The sequence below is a fragment of the Colossoma macropomum genome, unplaced genomic scaffold (assembly GCF_904425465.1).
Source record: "Colossoma macropomum unplaced genomic scaffold, Colossoma_macropomum, whole genome shotgun sequence".
NCBI classification, from domain to species: domain Eukaryota; kingdom Metazoa; phylum Chordata; class Actinopteri; order Characiformes; family Serrasalmidae; genus Colossoma; species Colossoma macropomum.
The window spans coordinates 3,454,135-3,460,134 of NW_023494794.1; the positions used below are offsets into that span (position 1 = coordinate 3,454,135).

The 6,000-nt window shown below is 38.2% G+C and overlaps 1 protein-coding gene across 1 annotated transcript in view; it reads right to left on the reverse strand.

Annotated features, from left to right (window-relative positions):
• specc1 (sperm antigen with calponin homology and coiled-coil domains 1) overlaps window positions 1-4,522 on the reverse strand; it is a 149,413-nt gene extending 144,891 nt beyond the window's left edge. The window contains 1 exon segment of the mRNA XM_036579912.1: window positions 4,136-4,522. The gene's annotated coding sequence lies outside the window, so the exon portion shown is untranslated.
• Window positions 4,523-6,000: the final 1,478 nt, after the last annotated feature.

Here is a 6,000-nt window from a genome sequence, read left to right on the forward strand (position 1 = left end):
CAAAGCAGTTTTGCTCTAGTGCTCTCTTCACTGCGAGTGTCTGCGTAATGAGAGAGAGGCTTCAAGCTCTTATCTGATTACAGCTGGGCTGAGGGAGCAGTCATATGATGGAGAGACCCACTTTTGCTAGGTTAGGCATGAAACCACAGTGGGCAACAGTGAATGAATGTCCCATTTAAAGACATATTACACTGTGCTTCTGTTTTATCCTACTGACACTGCCCAAAAATAAAAAAAATCCAAAACTCAGCTAGTGCAGAAGCATCTACATTGCAAAACTCCTACGATGCAATAATACAGTGTTTACATATGTTATTTTAAAATAATCATACAATACCATCACATCATTCTGTTGTCTTAAAAACAGTAAGTTGTTTTGTTTATTTCACATTTTATTCTCTCCAGTCATCTTAATTTTAACACTATAAAGTTCAAATTTCGCCTACGAGTACATCCATAGGCAGCATTCACAAGCCAGTGAGTGCTGTGGTTTTTGTGGCTCCCTAATGAAATATCTACGTGAATTAGGGTGTTCTTTATGCAAATGATATGTAAATTAGGTACTGTCTCCCACTTGATTTCATGCACTAAAGCTGATTCATCATTTGTGCTCAAATCTCCCCTCATTTCCACGTCACATTAAAGTTTTATGAGTCAGAGTACTTTATACATCATTAAAGGCAGCCGAGTCTGTGCTCCTTTTTGCACTACTATAATGAATAAGTCCATTGTCTGCAGTTCTGAAGTGATGTTCTAAGACACAAACCTTTCATTTTCTGACTGTCATGGGACATTATTTTTCCTGAGACAACTTTTACATATACACCCTTTTCTACAAAACACAGGTTATATGACTCTGCCCTGGTCAATGCACACCACAATACTGGCAGAATGGGCTCACACTTATATAAAGACGACCGCTACATTTTCCGCGAAAACCAGGCCACTTACCCAAGACTGACCCAATTAAAACTACAAAAGCAGCACCAGAATTAGATAGAGTAGGCTTCTGTGAGTGGCACTGCATTTGGAACCGAGAAAGATGGGTACAGGTTCCAAAGAGACTTCTGCAAAATTTAAATATATATCTTGGAGGTGGTTTGGGTGGAATTTTAAAACACTGCTATCAATTTACCCTGAGTTAAATTAACATTCACCATGCACCACATCAGATAAACAGAGACAACCAGTCTGTCTTCTCCACTGTTATAACCATAACTTGATGTAAGCAATAAGTACTGTCATCCTAAGCTGACTCAGTAAGATGACACATATTTAATTTAAAGTCAGCCCAAGACACGTCTAAAAATCTCGGACCGGCCAAAATCTTCTGGGAAAATCTGGAGCATTCTGAAAACACAACATAAGTTTAGCAATTGACCTCTACATAGAGCGCAGATTTCATTGTGGGCAATGTTGTAAAATCATATTCTGTGTACCTCAAGGGAAGCACAAATTGCAGCTTCCAAAGACTGTGGCTGTGCTATATTAGGACCCTGGTCGCTATGGCATCCTGTGGCATCATCATTTTGAGCATTTGTTAAACAGATGGCTGAAAAAATGGAGAAGAAAATCTCCGAACCTCCAGCTGCTACAGCCTAAGGTGTAGAGATATTCTTGATTGTAATTACAGAACAGACAAGTCATGCTGTGATTTTTTTCTAAAAAGACTGACACAGGCCCTTAAGATTCCTTAAACAAATTACAGTAAGACTTTCAGGATATTTCCTTCTATAGTTACTAGTTTTCATATGTCTTAACATATTTATGGTATTATACTATGATCATATTATCCCTCATTAAAGAATATTTCTGAATTTCTGGTTTGTCAAAACAAGAAACATTACTGAAACCGTTATTAGGTTTTTAATTATTATCTTAGTTATTACCTTAGATGTTACGTATTAAGCATAATGATAATAGTGAAATGTCAGCAATAACAGCAACACTTTTTCTTCTGCCAATTGTAAGACAGACTTTAACTCTGAAACAGATGGTAGAGGTAAAGTCATAGCAACTGCTATAATAATTGAAAAATAATAGCTCAATTCAGTAAAAGTTGCCATATATTGTATATCCTCATCTTTAAGTTGGCCACAAATTGTTGTCCAGAAAATGTTTTTCCTGATGTGTGAAACCTGATGCTGTATTCTGAGAGCTAAGGCTGGCTTTACACTGTGAAACATTCAGGCAACTTTGACTGCTTGAAAATTACATGAAACTAACTTGCTCTTGAGTTGCATAATGTAAAGCATCCTGCAACTCAGTTGAAACCACATGTTCAACCAGCTTAGCTGAACAGCCACATTCCTCCCATAACCATCATTACAAACTTACAGTTACCCCAGACAGGACAGACTTTGATGCCCTCATGTATTGATGAGTCTTGGGTGCCCAACACCCTGTCAACGGTTCTGGATTTGTCCCTCCTCTGAACACTGTCGTTAGGTACTCTACTGCTAAGCAAGAGCACCCCACAAGCCTTCGGCCCATCATGATTTAGCCCTTGTCAAAGTCAGTCAGTTCTTCACAACTGCCCATTTCTCCCGCATCCAACATATCAACTACAAGAACCGACAGTTTACTGTGTAATATATCCCAGACCTTGACAGGTGTCGCTGTTAACAGATAATTAGCATTATCCACTTCATCTGTGAGTGGTCGTAATGTTTTGGCTCATCTGTAAATAGGAGCAGATGATACAGAAACACAGTGTAGTAAACAAATTAAAATCATGTCCTAATCTGTGATACGATCTAGTAATCTTTGTCTTGTGTCAATGGAACAGCAGCAGAGAAAGGGTTACTAATTCTAATAACGTTTTAGAATTATAAAGTATTACTGACACTACTTCCAACTTTTTTGTCAGTAGAAATATACAATTACCACTGCAGCTAGGCAAAAACTGAGGTGCAGTATCTCAATCTGCATGGATTACACGAAGGCAGCAGCACACAGACATTGACATATAAAGGCAAACCTTTTCCATGACAATCCTTTTCCAGTCCCTGCTTATGGCAGTAGAAGTCTTTTCATGCAAAACAGGATGAAGCTTACAGTCAAAGCTGCCTGGGACTTTACAGCTGATTCACGCAGCTGCAAAAATGTATCGGTGGCAAAAACATATCACAATTCGTGAAGATACATTTTTCTGAGGTTTGCAAACAGGTTAAAAATGAATAAAAGAAGATAATAATGGCCTGACAATGAATCAGCTACTTGTTACTATGCACCATTCTTGTTGTTTACATGCTCTCTTAATTGGTGTAAGTCTTTTTTGTAATATAAGCTGTTGTTCAGTGTGCTAGGAGTACTGACAATATCCACAATATACTCAGAAATGCATAACATGACACAACTTATCTCAACAATGACATACTGCCTATATATCCACTCCAAATTTAGGTTAAAGTGTGAATAAAGACTGGCCTAAGTACTTGCCATAATTATAAACTGAATACTGTACTGTAATGTACAAGAAAATCCTACCATAACTGTAATGCAGATACAGCAGCTCTGATCCTTGATTGCCTTTGGTTCAAAATGGATCAAAAGAACATGAATAAGCCTACTCTGACTCCTAATAGGGTATGGATGAGGCAATGCTTAATAAGTAGCTGTCAACTTCCTGTTAGTGTTTTTAAGGAAGAGAGGGAGGAAGCCAGTCATGAGTAACACAGCTCTCAGTTTCTAAGTCTGCTCAGCACTACACAGAAAAAGACCAAGCAGCGCTAAAAGGCTGCTGGGTTTAAATATCACACTGCTTCACAACATCCTCTCTAGGCCTGAGTTCATTTTTCAAAGCAAACAAATAATACATATGGGAATATGCTATTATATTTGCTTTAAAAGTGCAGTTTATGGATGTAGTAAAAGAAAAGATGTAAAACTGTCATAAACTGCTCCTGCCTAGACCATTATTTGCTGAAGGGAACTGCAAGTATTTTTCAGATAACTAAAGGATGTGAAACTAAAGACAAGGAACTTGAGGTACGCTGTCTCACACAAACAGAATACAGACTATGCTCACTCACATTCACAAATACATTCCTACAGGAGTTCTCCAGATACAGCTGATATGTTTAAAACTGAACGTACATCCTCGTTCAACTAAAAGAGAGAAAAACACACTTACTGGAAATGTCTCCTCTCTGTGAAACGCCCTCAACTTGCCAAGCTAGGCTTAAAAGAGGCACTTTCATAACACAGCACTCAAAGAAGCCACAAGCTACTGCTGCATGCCGTGCCTACCCCTCGCCATGAGCAAGACACGGAAGCAAGACGCCTGGTGGCAGAGCAACTTCTCAGAGAGAAAAGCTACGGGGTTTAGCCAAAAGGGAAGTTAAAAATTCTATAAAAGCATGCTTTTTCCTGACTATTCCTTCAACAGTTCAGCCAAAGCATGGCCCTTAAAGCACCACTAAATTTAAAACAAAAAAATGACATATAGGAGCATCCATACAAGCTCTTTAAGAATGTGAAGATTTATTAATATTCAAAATTATGCGGGCCCCCACTGTCCACCCACTTGCGAATACCACACCTTCCTCACACAACCCTGCATACTGCATTTTTAGAACACTATAACTATACACTATGACTACACTATAACACAATTTCAAAATGCAACGTTGGAGAAAACAAGCCTATATTTTTCGACAAAGTGAGCACATGGAGGAGACAAAGCACAGCAAAATGGAAAAATAAGATCCTATCATAACACTGAGTGCATTTATATGCACTTAATAATCTGATAACTACAGAAAATCCCACTTTGTCAGCAAATCATTCAATGCATTTACATGCACTTGGGTTATCAGATAATGGGAAATCTCCATGACTACAAGAGCCAGGCAGTAATCAGACTTCTACTTTGCAAACAGCCAGTAAATTCACAGAATAAAACGTGACATAAACATATCATAAAACCCAAATGTCATGCTGCAGCTTTTTTTTTTTTTAAACATTGTCACTTTACCAGAAAATACGTACATACATCATCTAGAACATAACAAATATTAAAATTCTTATTTTCGTCAAGCATGTAGTTGGTTTGAGCAAAACTCCCAAAGTGTTTTGCCATCTCACGAGTGCTGTGTTAAACGTTACTTGCTGTTTCCAGGACAGTGGTCTGTTTTCACGCATGCGCAGACTGAAAAAATGAAAGAAATCAGAGTAAGGGTACACACATGCTGAAAAACCCAACTGCTAAGCTAAAATCCCGCTCTCTTTGTCAGATTTCTAGGCCTCAATCTAAGAAATTGGAGTATGCTGTTTACATGACAACTGGAAAAATCAGATAACTGCTGAAATCTTCTAATGACAGGATTCTTAAGTGCATGTAAACACACTCACTATTAATAAGAAAATATCGAGAAGATATTTAGATCATCAGTCAATAAACCATCAATCTAACAACAACAACAACTGCTAAATGTTAAACAGTGCTAACTCGGACAGTGCAGTGGTACTGGTTATGAGGCTAACACTAGCTTAGCTAGCAGGCTAACAGCTCAGCACAGCACAGAACAGATTAGATTCTGTGTTTCTGTCACTCCAGCAACAGCCACTGGACTTCTCTTGCTCAAGCTTGAGTCTTTATTCAATACACAGTGTTTTTCTACTTCTATTTAAACCCTTAAAATCCAAGGCTTATTGCATACTAAGGCTTATTATTCAGTACACAGACTTCAATGTAAACTGGTTGAGCTGTGCTATAGGTTATGGAAGTGTGTAATAAACACACCTCCACCGGCATGGGCCGCCCACCGGTGAGCCCTGGCCATGTAAGGGGTTAAGCAGGGTAATCACGTCGAGAGTAAAAATCTGCACTGTCTAAACATCACAATTAAGTTAGCTGTTAGTGAAAGCATGTTTCCACGTCATGTTTTATAATTCTCTCAAAAACACTGCACATGCCACTGGGTTAAGATTAACTATTCTAATCTGTACACTTTGTAATAATAAACTAAATTTCTATGTGATCATCTATCCAGTTTT